This window comes from Taudactylus pleione, unplaced genomic scaffold (assembly GCF_031769625.1).
Source record: "Taudactylus pleione unplaced genomic scaffold, aTauple2 ptg000018l, whole genome shotgun sequence".
NCBI classification, from domain to species: domain Eukaryota; kingdom Metazoa; phylum Chordata; class Amphibia; order Anura; family Myobatrachidae; genus Taudactylus; species Taudactylus pleione.
Window position 1 is genome coordinate 9,991,046 of NW_028284420.1, and position 14,339 is coordinate 10,005,384.

Below are 14,339 nucleotides of genomic sequence, written 5' to 3' on the forward strand. Positions count from 1 at the left end.
TAACCTACACATTGGTTCATCTTGATCCATCAAGTTAAAGCTGAGCAATAACAAAAGCAAAATGTATTTACATCATCAATGTAAGAGATAGTTGTGGCACCATGAGCATGACCGGTAAGGGGTGGGGGGGAGAGGGGCTTTGGGCCCATGTTCACTTGAATAGAATAGGCTACATAGCAGTCTGTGCACAGGGCACACAGTGACATTGGTGTGAGTGGTGGATGAAGGTGCAGCTGCCACTAGTCTGACGCTGCTGGTCACACAGGCCACTCCCACGACAGGGCTCTTTGCAAAGCAATATAGCTATAACACCTCAAATAAATAAAAATGTTGGCAGAAACAATTTCATTGTGGGCAACAGCTAGTCCCTTATATTATTCATATCCAAGATTTTCTTTACATATTGTGTCCCTTAATTCACTGGTTCCGGCAGGGGCGGATTGGGATGGAAAACCAGCCCGGGAAATTTATGGAAGCAGCCCTAATGAGGATGGGGTCTGTTGATGGGGGAGGATCCCTCCTCATAGGGCCTGATTCTGAGTCACCCGCAAAAATATCTGGAAAAAGCATCAATGTTTTTATGTGAGTGCCGGGACATTGAGGGGAAGTTACATGGAGGGTGAGGGCTGGGACACTGAGGGGAATGGGATAGTGAGGGCAATGACATTGAGGGGAGTTACAGGGATAGTGAGGGAAGGGTGGGTGAGGACATGCACACTGAGGGGATTCACTGGGATAGTGAGGGCAGGGACACTGAGGGCACGTTACAGGGTGGGTGAGGACAAGGAGATTGAGGGAAGTTACAGAAATAGTGAGGGCAGGGTGGGGGAGGACAGGGACACTGAGAGGATTTACAGGTATACTGAGGGCAGGGACCCTGAGGTGGATTTACAGTGAGGGTGAGGGCTAGGACACTGAGGGGACGTTATAGCAAGGACACTAAGGGGGATTTACAGATATACTGAGGGCAGGGACACTGAGGGGACATTGCAGGGAGGGTGACAGCTGGGACACTGAGAGGATAAAGTGTGCTGGGGACTTGTAGTCACATCACAGCTGGACAGGTACTCAACACTTTACTTGCGCATACAGTAGGACCCCCGGACGTCTTACTTTTAAGGAGAAGTTCATGCCATGCTGTAACAGCCGCAGGGTCCTCCAGGATCACTGTATGTGCATAGTGCTGGCCGCCGAGAAAGAAAGCTGAGAAGGCGCTCTGCCCCTGGCTAAATCTACTGTCCGCGTGACCCACTGCTGAGTCCGACTTCCTACCGGCTCCGCGTTACCTAGCCGCTGCTTGCACTGCTAAGGGGTGGTCTGGTGCACAAACGGACCACCCCTTGGATTCACAGCGGTCCGTTTAACACAGCCACTGCCCCGCAGAGGTTCACTCTGGCTGGAGCACAAGCTCCAGTAACTACGCTGCACCACCACTGCTCCTCCTGACTAACGGAACCCCGAAGTGACCAGCCTCTAGTGGGAGTAGCTGACAGCTTCCTGTTTGCGTGGAACGCAAATCCAGGAAGCGCGGCAGCTGGCACATAGTACTTGGCCTGGGCCGGCAGCCGGACTGGCAGGCAGTGTCAGCCGGCCCTGCAGGGGGGTGAATGGGACCGACCCAGCGGGAACTTTCCCGCTGTCCAGGTGGCCCAATCCGCCCCTAGGTTCCGGACTATAGACAGACAGTAATTAGTTAGACAATGTCTAGATAGAAACCAGATGTTAGACAGTTAATAGTTAGACAAGGATAAAAGTTTGACACAGACAAAAGTCAGGCACACTAAAGTTAGACATGTAAAAAGTTTGACAGGTTCAAAGGATCGACAGGGTCAAAAGTTCGTCATGAAAAATATCGACACAAAAATGGTCGACACATTTTTTTGTTGTATTTTAGGATTAGGGTTAGGGTTAGGCACTTACTGGACGTTTAGGGTTAGGCACTTATCCCCACAGTTAGGATTAGGCACTTACCCAGACGGTTAGGGTTAGGCACCAGGTGGGAGGGTTAGGGTTAAGCACTAAGGTGAGGGTTAGGGTGAAGATTAGGGCTAAAAAAATAATAATAATTGTCGACCATTTTTGTGTCGACCATTTTCATGTCGAACTTTTGACCCTGTCAAGCTTTTGTACCTGTCGAACTTTTTACATGTCTAACTTTAATGTGTCTGACTTTTGTTTGTGTCTAACTTTTTTCCCTGTCTAACTATTGACTGTCTAACATCTGGTGTCTATCTAGACATTGTCTGACTAATTACTGTCTATCTCTTATACCACACCCATGCCCGTGTTGTACATGGTACCAGCTGCGTGGCAGTCTGAGTGCTATATATGTATACAAAACAGAAAGACTTTTGCTATCGATGCTAACAATAATATACTGCAAATCTGTGTGTATCTAGCAAATAAAAGCGTGGTGATTCTGTTCATTTTTTGATCAAAACATTTAAGCTTGCAGCCCATCATCAAGGAACCCCAGTTCTCTGCAAGTCCCTACACTAGCATATATGCCAAATACATCGTTACATTTCTGATAAATGCACTCACCTCTCAGGTACAGAAGGTAACATCTAGATAAGGACTTGCTCTTGAGCCACAGCCAACTAGGCTTCTATCTACTTTACTGAATTGGTATGATATGCCGGTGGATGAAATGCCAACACTGGAATCACGATCGTGAAGAAGCCTGACAGGGCCAGGTAAGTATCCTTACCCTCACCCTCACCCCCCCCCTAACCCTCCCTAGGTGGTGCCTAACTGTAACCTCCTCCTTGTGGTGCCTAACCCTAAGCCCTCCTCCCAACAGTCTAACCCTGCCCGGTCAATGCCTAACCCTACCCTCCCCCCTCGGGAGGTCCAAAGACCTAAACCCCCCCCATCCCAAGTCTAACTGCCATACTAGCCCGCAAACTTACCTTCGGGTGCCGACATCAATATCCTGTTGTCTTCGGGATGGTGGCGTCTGCATTTTGATGGGCGTCGGGATTCTGGCGTCGATATATTGATGTCCGGTATCCCGTCCACCGGCATCTTGACCGCATACCTACTTCACAGATGGCCAGCCAACTCCATCAGAAAATAGATAATGCTTTAGATCGACTGGTCGTGATTTGTAGCGTGCTGGATTTATTAAGATACTGTGTTCTGGTGTGTTTTCTTTCAATAAAATGGCCAATTTTATAAAATCGCAGGTTAATAAATCACTCCTATTGTGGCAATTTTAATTTTAATTCTAAATAAAAATAGAATAAAAAATATCTGAATCCCAAAGATGCATTATCAATCGGACATCAGCCTCACCATTGGACATTAGAGCAACCCTATGATTGCTAAGAATGTCCAATATTACATGGCTGCCGGTGCCAGTCTGTTGACGCTGGCTCACCCACTGACGAAAGCCAGCTCCCCCAGTTACCGCCTAGGAACGCCCTTTGAAATTGCATGGAATGCAATTCCAATATGTGTCTGCTGTCTCGGACGCATGCACAGATTCTAAATCCGTCAACCTCTGAACTAGGCCCTGAGAGTCATTTAGCAATCTGTAAAATGGCATGTAGAATGCACCAGTCAGAATCCCAGCGCCAACATGCCGATGATAAGTATTGGGGTTACGGGGAGGGTTAGGGTTAAGCTCAGTGTTTTTTTCTCTGGCACCTTCTTGGGCTGCCGTATTATAGTTAGTCAGGCACCTCACTCTCACCACACTGCTGTTCACTGACCAGCCCCTCTTCTAGAGAAAAGAGAAGAAGAATCGCCCATTGTACTTGACAGCACCGGTCTTAGAATATACAATACTTGTGAAGTACTCAAGGGTGGCTATGGAGCCCATTGGTTTGGTGTTATGGTCTCCTAAGTTTCACAGTGTAAACCCCTGGTACCATAAAAGTGAGGTCTTCTGCCAATAGCAGGCACCCGCTGTTCCCTTACAACTGAATAAGGCCAACAGTACTTAGGTGGTCGCCTGCACTTCAACTCGGGGTAGCAGAGCTTTACACAGATGTCTTAGGAAGACCAGGGTTAACGTGATACCAAATTAAAAGGAGTAATACGTGAACAAGTATTGATGGTAATGCCTGGGTGCACTTAGGAGATGGTGATGAGAGCTGGATAATGCTGAGATGCGACTAAATCTGCTGCGATGTGACTTGGAGTGACTGTGATGCAGCTTGGTGAGCCGTAATGCGGCCGGTAGCCGGTAATATTGACGCGGCCTAGAAATACCGTGATGTGGCTAAGTGAACCGTGTTGTAGCTAGTTCAGCCGGTAGTATGAATGCGGCCTGGATTGACTGTGGTGCGTCTAGGTGAGACGTGATGCGGCTGGTACAGCCGGTAGTTTTGGATGCAGCCTGAAATTACCATGGTGCGGCTAGATGAGCCGTGATGCGGTTGGTACAGCCGGTAGTTTGAATGCGGCCTGGAGTGACCGTGATGCGGTTAGATGAGTCATGATGCGGCTGGTACAGCAATGCAGAGCAGGACCTACACAGCAGGAACCGGAAAACACATGTTGGAGACGCTATAGCCGGCAAGGCCGTGAGGATGCTGCTAGGCATAAAAAAGGTGAAGAACCAATCAGGGCCACAAAGAATCATCCTGTGTTCCCAGTAATACGTGATGTCATCCAGCGTCCCGATCGCCTAGCAGCAGTTGACGTATTTCCCGCACGGCAGACAGAAGTGGTAGGAGAGATCACCGAAGTGTTGGAATGTGACAAATCGCTCCGGCGACTTGTAGCATTTAGCAACTGCACACATACATTCTTTATTCACCAGACTGAACATTTCCTGGCAGCTAATTTTTATTTTGCCTGTGTACGCAGAAGAATAATAATATCACATTTCTCTCATTTTGACAATTAAAATGTTAGTATCCTCGAAGGACAAATAAAAATAACAGCTCTAAAATATTATCAAGTCCACCTGTTCTCTAAGCAGAAGTGTTGAAAAATACATGCAATATTTCCTAGATTCTCATTCTGTTATGGAAACCAGCAAATTGATAGCAGGAGGATGCATATTGTGTAAGAGATAACAGGCTGTTTTAAAGGGAGGGATGGTTTCTATTAGCTGTTTTTATCAACTATCTGAACTCATCTCTCTGGGCAGCATTTTACTTACCCCTAGGTCTTTCAGTTGTAAGCAACCTCCCATGGGGCACAAGCTTCTAACAATTTCATGTGAATGGAATTCCATACATGGAAACATGGAATTACAGACGTGAAACTAATTTCATCCATGATTCAAGATTAAGCTACCCAGCACCGTAACAGGGCTAAATAGCACCCTATGCCGGCCTGCCCCCTTAGTGCCAGATGTCATGACGGCATTATAGATTGTAAGCTTGCAAGCAGGGCCCTCTTACCTCTTTGTCTGTCTGTTATTTCCCAGTCTTGTTATATTACCGCTTTGTTCCCATTTGTAAAGCACAACAGAAATATACCTGGCTATATAAGTGACTGTTAATAATATTATACTGTATATCAGTGATGTGCGGTCAGGTGAGACAGCTTAGCAGAGCCTTTCCTGTCATACTTAGTTTAAGTTTTGACTATAAAAATTATAAGAAAAAAATGTAAAGAATATATTATAAATATCTTCTTTGTATTATTCTAATCATTTTTATAGTCAAAACTCTGGAGCAAAAATTGTATGGCAGCTGAGGCACTGCCTCTCCTATCTACCTTTTCTATATACTAGCTGCACCTTTGTATAATGCCCACATGAATCCTCAGGTTCATATTTGTATCTGTAAATCTAGCTCTAAAACTAGCCAGTGCCTCCCCAGCCATTTACCTCAAAGCACAACACTACTGTATATTACTAATTACAACTTCCATTCTTCCAATCTACTAGTATTGTTTTATATTATGCCTCACAAGCAAACATATACTACTGTGTTACCAATCATATACCACTATCACTACTCTAATTACATATAAACAACACTATTTACGCTGTTTCCAATGCACACACCACCATTATTACTATACAAACATCACTGCTGTTACTACAGAAAAACATGCTATCCTACATGTTGTGGTAGATTTCTCAAGGGCTGTTTTGTATGTGGTTTGAAAACCGCCACAAATCGAATGCGGTTTTCAGAACCAAACCACTAAATTTACTAATCAGCTGTTTGGAGACTAAAACTGTAAACTGCATGTGATATGTTTTTGCAAAATTCTAAATTGCAAACATGCTATTTAGGCCAAACCGCATGCTAAAACTAGATGTAAAAAACAATACTTTCAACAAGCTCAGTGCTGCTGAGCATCAGGCTTGCTTATTTAGGTTAAAGACTTAACCCCTTTCCCTATCTGGGTGGTACCAGGGTAATACTAAAGATACAGAGCAAGTCCTTGTGTCACTACAAGTGTCAGCATTCACTAGCGCCAGTGCATGCTAGCATTTCAGTGCCCCAGAAGAGTGCACTACACCAGGGGTTCCCAAACGTGGTCCTCAAGGTTCAGGTTTTAGAGATATCCATGGTTGAGCATAGGTGGTTAAATCAAATTGACTGAGGTACTAATGAAGTCACCTGTGCTCAACCATGAACTGTTGGGGAGTCTTGAGGAGCGCATTTGGGAACCTCTGCACTACACTGCAAGTGTTGTCCCCAGTAGTCATAAAACAAAAACATTTATATTGCCCCTAGTCCAAATTCAAATACATAATGTTGCTCCCAATAGTCATAATATACATAATTTTATCCAGGGCCGTAACTAGGGTAGTGCGACTTGTGCCATGGCACAGGGCACCGTAGGGCAAGGGGTGTTGATTGGGCCTGTCAATTTTCCTGTTTATTATCATTCTCACTTGTAGCTTCCTCTTCTTTTATCCACAGCATCTCCTGGCTGTCCCAGGAGTACCCCTATCTCTTCCCTGGCCCTTCCCCATGAGGCCATGGCCCTTTTTCAGGTGCACTATCTTATGTCCCTATTTAAAAAATGGGGGGGTGCCAATGCTCCCTCTGGCACAGGGCACCAAAAAGTCTAGTTACCGCTCTGATATTACCCCTTGTCCAAAGTAAAATAAATAATGTTGCCTGTAACATTCATAGAATAAATAGTTAATATTGCTTCTAGTCTAAAGAAATACTAATTTTGCAGCCCAAAGCGATAAAATACATATTATAGCCATGTGTTATAAAATAATGAAAAAGGATTTCTTGGCACTAAGGGCCTGATTCAGACCCGGTCGCACTGACGCCCAGGGCTCTTCCCCGCACCCTTGGAGCGTTGGGTACGGGGGTAATAAAGGGGGAAATAGAAAGAAATTATTGTATTTTACAGTGGGACTACAAGTGTCAGCATGCCTGCCCTGTGGCACTTGTGGAACTAGAAGTGCCAGCAGACGGACGGCACTTGTACCCCAACTGTAAAATAAATAGTTAAATAAAGACAAAATACACACACTGTGACAAGTAAAAGTTTATTAAAGTTTATTGCACACACCTACCCACTCACACATACTTACCTATACCAGCCGGTCTGTCCTCTTCTCCCATGTAGAATCCTTAATGACTGGCCCTGCAAAAAAGATTGCATACTCACCTATATCCTGGCGCTGGTCTCCGTAGCATCCCCGGGATTTGGCAAAACAAAAAAACGACTTAGCTGACCAGACGGACCCACTATCTGTATGTGTGTTTCCACACATACAGATAGCTCGCGAATGCCAGCTGACCGGACTGCACAGGGTTTGCACGTCCCGCCAGCCAATCAGCGGCTGCTAACTGTAGAGCGATCGCTGCTTGGCTCCGGCTATTGACAGTTCCCACATGATGCTCAGAACAAGACCCTTATGTGTAGCATGTAAAGCTGGGGTCCAAGGCCTGTGTCTGCCACTTAATGATGTAGCTGACCTGAATGAGCCAGAGTGGGTCAGTGCTTTGGCACATTTCATTGTGAAAATGACCAAGAGGTCAGTCCACTCAGTGGTAGGTGAGTTAATATATAGGGCCTAGTTGTGATCCAGTTCATCCCAGAAACCACTAGTCCGAGAGCCTATATGGGTCCGCAATCTGTAATAGGAACTTCCACAGGAACAGATACAGAGGTAAAAAAAAGACCCTGGTATTACCATTTCTCGGCTCAGTGGTTTTTGTGTCGAACTGAACATAACTTCCTCACAATTCACGGAGGAGAAAGTTAATTTCTTCCTATTAATGCACCCAAACTCTAAGGTTGAAGACTCCAGTCCTTTTGGCAAGCTGGCACGAATAATGGCTCACTTATAAGGAAACAAAGCTCTTTTTCCAGAAAGGCTCTTTTAAAGAAAGACAGGTGTGGTCAGTCAAGCACCAAGGATGCAACCCTGAATACTATCTGCATTACAGCATCTCATCACACCCAGTCTCCTCTGCAGCGGGAGCCTGTTTGCTTCACTTCTGAAACCATCAATTCTTCTACAGTTGTTCAATCAACAGTATTTTGGTCAGAGTCTGGAACTTGCAGGTCCAAACCGCCTTCTACTTTAGACACTCAATTTCAGAGAGATATGGTCAACAGTAGGGTTCATTGTCCCTTCCAGAATGAGGCCATGAGTATTATTCATAATGGTTCCCTGTCCAGAAAACTGTACAGGATTTCCAGACCCACCCTAAATCGATTCTTGCATCTGCGAAAGGACAAACTCTGGATAGGGCATATTTGTCCAGTCATAAATTCTATGGAACATGGAGAGTTCCTGTATTTTCTAGATATTGAAGAGTCTTATTTCAATATTTCCACATGGAACGTCCATTACAGCCTCCTCAGACTTGTAGGGTTACAATTATGTTTCAATTCCAAGTATTTCCTTTCAGTTTGGCCACAGCATTCTGAATTTTTTCTGTGGTGATGTCTATCACGACGGCTCTCTTACAATCCAAGGAGGTGACAGTAATTCCATGCCTGGATGATATCCTGGTCAAACAAACTTAGAACGATTGTCTTTCAAAGCACCTAACCCTTGCAACAGAGACCCTGGAGTTGCATGATTGGATAATAAATGATCCAAAGTCCAGCCTGATTCTGGCTCAGCATATAATATATACCTAGGTCTCCTGTTGGGCATAAGTTGCCAAAGCATGTTTTTTCTGATGGACAAGAAAATTTGTATGGTCTGGTCAAAGGTCAGATCACTGTTATTTCTCAAACTACTTTCCATCCTGCCAGTGTGAGGCTCCTAAGGAAACAGGTTTCGAAGTGGTATAGTTTGCCTGTTTTTATTCATATCCTTTACAGCTGGAGATCTTGGCCGGAGGGTCGAAAACCAGCTTTATCCTGGCATCTCAGATAATTTGTCTGTCTTCTTCAACTCAACACTTGCAGTTGGTGACTGAAAGACTTATTGAAGGGCGGACCAGATAAATTAATTTGGTCAATATGAGATTGATGGCTTACATTAATCACCATGGGGTAACCAGAAGATTTTTGCCCATGTGGGAGACATCCATGATTATGCATTGGGCAGAGCATGATGCCCCAGCCATGTTTGCAGTTTTCTTTCCAGGCGTGATCATTTGAATAGTAGACTTCCTTAGTCGGTAGACCATCCACCCGGGAAAGTGTCTTTTTACCCAATAGTTTTAAGCAAATAATGGAAGGTTGGGACAGCAAGAGCTCACCATGATGGTCTCTTAGCTAAATCACAAATTACATTGATAATGTACGAGAACTCAATGCCTGTTGGTGTTATTAAATGATACCGAATTCTAGTACTGCCTGTGGCCAAGCGGGAGCTTAATTTGGCACTCACTGCTTTGCAGTAGTCTCTACTTAAGCCACTTTAGTCAGTTGAGCTGAAATTACTCACTTGTAACTTGTAAACTTACTTTATGTTAGCCATCTCATCAGCAAGGAGGTTGGCGGAGTTCACAGCTTTGTCTTGTAACCTCCTTGTAATCTCATATTCCACAAGGATAGGTTCTTCCCACCAAACCCTCCTGGTCAATCCAAATGTATATGTCATCTCTATCAGGGAATTGAAATTCCTGATTTTTCTACGGATTAGTCTGAGGTTGTCCACTTAAAAAGCTGTTGTGAGAAATACCTCCTTTTGGAGGTATATTTACTAATGGTCAATTTTTGAGTCAATTTTTATGTTGACTTTAATTGACTGAAATCGACTGCATAAATCACTGGCCAAATCTCTCATTCACTAACATTCGATTTTGAAATTGATTTAAAATTAAATGCAATTTGGGTTGATTTTCAAACGTGTAAAAATGGTTGATTTAGAATGTGCACTTCAAAATCACATACAAAATATCACCTACAAAATTGACAAACACTTTCTTATGTACTTCTATTGGCCAAAACATACCATATGCACTGTAAGCCACAGAAGCTCATTATAAAAAAGCTGGCACACACTCGTGCAAATTGAAAGGGAGTTTTGTGGAGAGAGAGGAGGGAGGAGTGTTCAGCAGGAGAGTGGTGATTTCTTATATAGGTGCTTAAAAAAGACAATGGGTATGTATTGCCGGCTGTCGAGATGCCTTCTGTCAAAATACCCAGCGGCATCTTGAAGGTTGGTATCCCAACAGGGGTCGGGTAAGTATACTTACCCTCCCCCCCCTAACCCTAACCCTCCCTTTTTGTAGCGTAACCCTCCCCAAAACAGCGCTGGTGGATAGTTCAATATTCACTAGAAGATATATACAGTGGCGGGCTGTGCCCCCCGGGCCGCAGCGTCATGTGGGCCGCAGGCCGGTGCAGTCTGTGTCACTGTAGCGCTGACCGGACGGAGTTCGGTCAGCGCTACACTGAAAAAAAACACACAGCCGCCGGCTCCGGCAGCTGTGTGTTTGATCAGCAGCCAATGAGAGTCTGTCAGACTCTCATTAGCTGCTGCTGTGCCCACTGCAGGAGCTGCTCCATCTTCCGGCTCCCGCAGTGGGCAATGGGAGAGGCGTCATGACGTCATATGACGTCTCTCCCATAATGCAGAGCGGCCCGGCCCGGGAGGACAGATGGAGGAGCAGATGGCGGCGGCGGGAGAGGGGATTCAGGTAAGTGGGGGTTTTTTTGTTTGTTTTTTTATATTACGTGTGTCTACTGGGGGGGTGTCTGGCACTACGGGGGGCACTATAAAGGGGGGGGGGCTACTACTACTGGGGGCACTACAAGGGGGGTGGGGGACTACAACTACTGGCAGCACTACAAGGGGGGGACTACTACTACTGGGGGTACTACAAGGGGGAGAGGACTACTACTACTGGGGACTACTACTACTGGGGGCACTATAAGGGGACTACTAATACTACTACTGGGGGCACTACAAGGGGGGTGGGGGACTACTACTACTGGGGACTACTACTACTGGGGACACTACAAGGGGGGGACTACTACTACTGGGGACACTACAAGGGGGGGACTACTACTACTGGGGGCACTACAAGGGGGGCTACTACTACTGGGGGCACTACAAGGGGGGTACTACTACTACTGGGGGCACTACAAAGGGGGGGACTACTACTAGGGGCACTACAAGGGGAGGGGACTACCACTGGGGGCACTGCATCGAGGGACCACTGCTAGGGGCTCTGTGTAAAGGGCAATACTGGGGGTACTGCATAGGGGGGAGACTACAACTGGGGCCACTATTTAAGGGGCATTGCATAAGGGTTACCACTATTGGGGGCACTACAAGGGGGGGACTACTACTACTGGGGACACTACAAGGGGGGGACTACTACTACTGGGGGCACTACAAGGGGGGCTACTACTACTGGGGGCACTACAAGGGGGGTACTACTACTACTGGGGGCACTACAAAGGGGGGGACTACTACTAGGGGCACTACAAGGGGAGGGGACTACCACTGGGGGCACTGCATCGAGGGACCACTGCTAGGGGCTCTGTTTAAAGGGCAATACTGGGGGTACTGCATAGGGGGGAGACTACAACTGGGGCCACTATTTAAGGGGCATTGCATAAGGGTTACCACTATTGGGGGCACTGCATGGGGGGTGGACTGCTACTGGGGGCACTATATAAGGGGTACCATTATTAGGGGCACTATATAAGGGGCTTACTACTGGTGGCACAAGGGGCACTGCACAGGGGGGACCACTACTGGGGGCACTATATAAGGGGCTTACTACTGGGGCACAAGGGTACTGCATAGGGGGGATCACTACTGGGGGCACTACTACTGGTGGCCTGCATAAGGGTGTTCTCTCCTGTGGCACACGGGGGCACTGCATATAGCACTATTACAGGGGTCTGCCCTAAACTTTATTTTCACCTTACATTAATCCCATATGGACCGCCTCCTCCATGGAACACTTGAGGGGGGGGGCGCCGTAGCACGCATATTCTTCGGGCACCCTGGCTACACGCTACTCCTCTGCCAGGGCCGCCTGCATGCATTTGCCCCCCAGGCTAAAAGTTGCCAGCCAGCCCCTGGATATATATATATGGCTTGGTTAATGTAAAAATATACATTTATTGATAAAACAATAAAACATTAATACAATAATGATACACCTTTCATGCAATTACTGAGGGAACATAAATGAATGCTCACTGGCGTGTATAAACCTCAAGTTAGGCAATTATACCAGATCTTATGTAAAGACATATCATGCCTTTTTTTAATTTTTTTATCTATATACCTATTAAAAATATTGTACTACACCAAGTGGATTACTTTCTTTCTATTTCTCCTTATTACTTTTACTTATCACCTTTTTTTCCCCATTGTTATTTCCCTCTATCTTGCTTATTTCTCTATAAGTATGCACCAGTAATACATTCCATTTTTGTTTATATAAGAAAAGAGTATAATGCTCAAAACTGACAGCCTCCACAATAGATATAACCTGCATGAGCCACTAGTTCCAAGAGGGAAATAGGACCCTGGATGTAGTAAACGTCCCGGTCTATTGTCCAGTTAAATTATGTTCCCTCAGTAATTGCATGAAAGGCGTATCATTATTGAATTAATGTTTTATTATTTTATCAATAAATGTATATTTTTACATTAACCAAGCCGTATATATACATATATATACTCTAGTAAATATTTAACTATTCACCAGCGCTGCTAATCCCGCCATGCTACCTAATCCTTACCACCCCACGTGGCTAACACTAAGGGCGCCCTGTACTTACCTTGTTCGGCCTGGCGTCCTTCTGGATTCCGGCGTCGGTATTGAGATAGCCGTCGGTATTTCGACGCCTATCTTAAGCCCCTTGTTGGGCTTCTCCCGTTGGGATTCCGACCAGCCGCATCGCGACCTCCAGTCTCATAATTATATCCCCTTAAAAAGTGATTTATGAGAGTTTTGTCCTATGATTTTGACATTTGTCTTTCTTTTTGCCTGGTTTATTTTTTTTATTTAGTCTATGTCAGTGTTTGTGTGTGTGTGTGCGCCTGGGGAGCGTATGTTTAAGTTTTGTGTTAGTTTTTAAGTGTAGTTTGTATATTTATTTTTGTATTTGTTATTGAGGCTACCAGGAGTAGGGCAAGAGAGAATAGGGAGGTGGAGTAGAGGGATCCAGTTGGTGAGGATAGTGTAATGGAGGAGGCAGAGGGCTTAACCTTGTTGACTGGAGTTATTTGGACTCCGAGTTATTTGCACTTCTGCAAGAAGAAAGCGGGCCATGAGGCAGGCAGCAGTTAATGTGGTGAATTCTATTGGGCATTTAAAAAGCGACAAGCTCCAGTCAGGGGTGTTTTAAGAGAGGAGGGGGCCCGTGTGAACTCCCCATGCAGGGCCCCCTCCTCTCTCCCAAGTGGCCGGCAGCTGACTGACGTGGCTGGCCAGCCACCGGAGCATTAGTAGACTCCGGGCACTAGAGTGTGCCCGGAGTCTACTGCGCAGGGCCGTAGCTAGGGTAGTGTGGCCGGTGCCATCGCACAGGGCACCGCAGGGCAGGGGGCACTGTTTGGGCCTGTCAAATTTCTGTCTATTATCATTCTTGCTTGTAGCTTCCTCTTATTTCATCCCCAGCATCTCCTGGCCTATCCTATCTCTTCCCTGGCCCTTCCCCATGAAGTCATGGCCCTTTTTTGGGTGCATTATGTCCCTTTGAAAAATGAGGGGGGCACCAATGCTCTTTCTGGCACAGGGCACCAAAAGCTCTAGTTACGGCTCTGCTACTGCGCATGCGCAGAACACCGTAAAAATGTCCGCGGTGGCCATTCCCCTGTGTTCTTAGCAGCGCTGACACCAGACGTGGGACCACGGACAGGAGAGTTTAAAATAATATGGGTGCTGGGTGTGTGGTGCGAGGCCCCCCTGGACCCGTGGGCCCCGCACACACTGCACCCGTAATAGATACTCCCCTGGCTCCAGTATGTGAAGCGTTTTTCAGACATCTGACGTGTCAAATCCAAGATGGCCCTT

General features: G+C 46.0%; 1 protein-coding gene across 1 annotated transcript in view; it reads left to right on the forward strand.

Moving 5' to 3' along the window:
* The window catches only part of ZNF831 (zinc finger protein 831), a 148,173-nt gene that overhangs the window by 76,064 nt on the left and 57,770 nt on the right, over nt 1-14,339 (forward strand). The gene's annotated exons all lie outside the window — the stretch shown is intronic.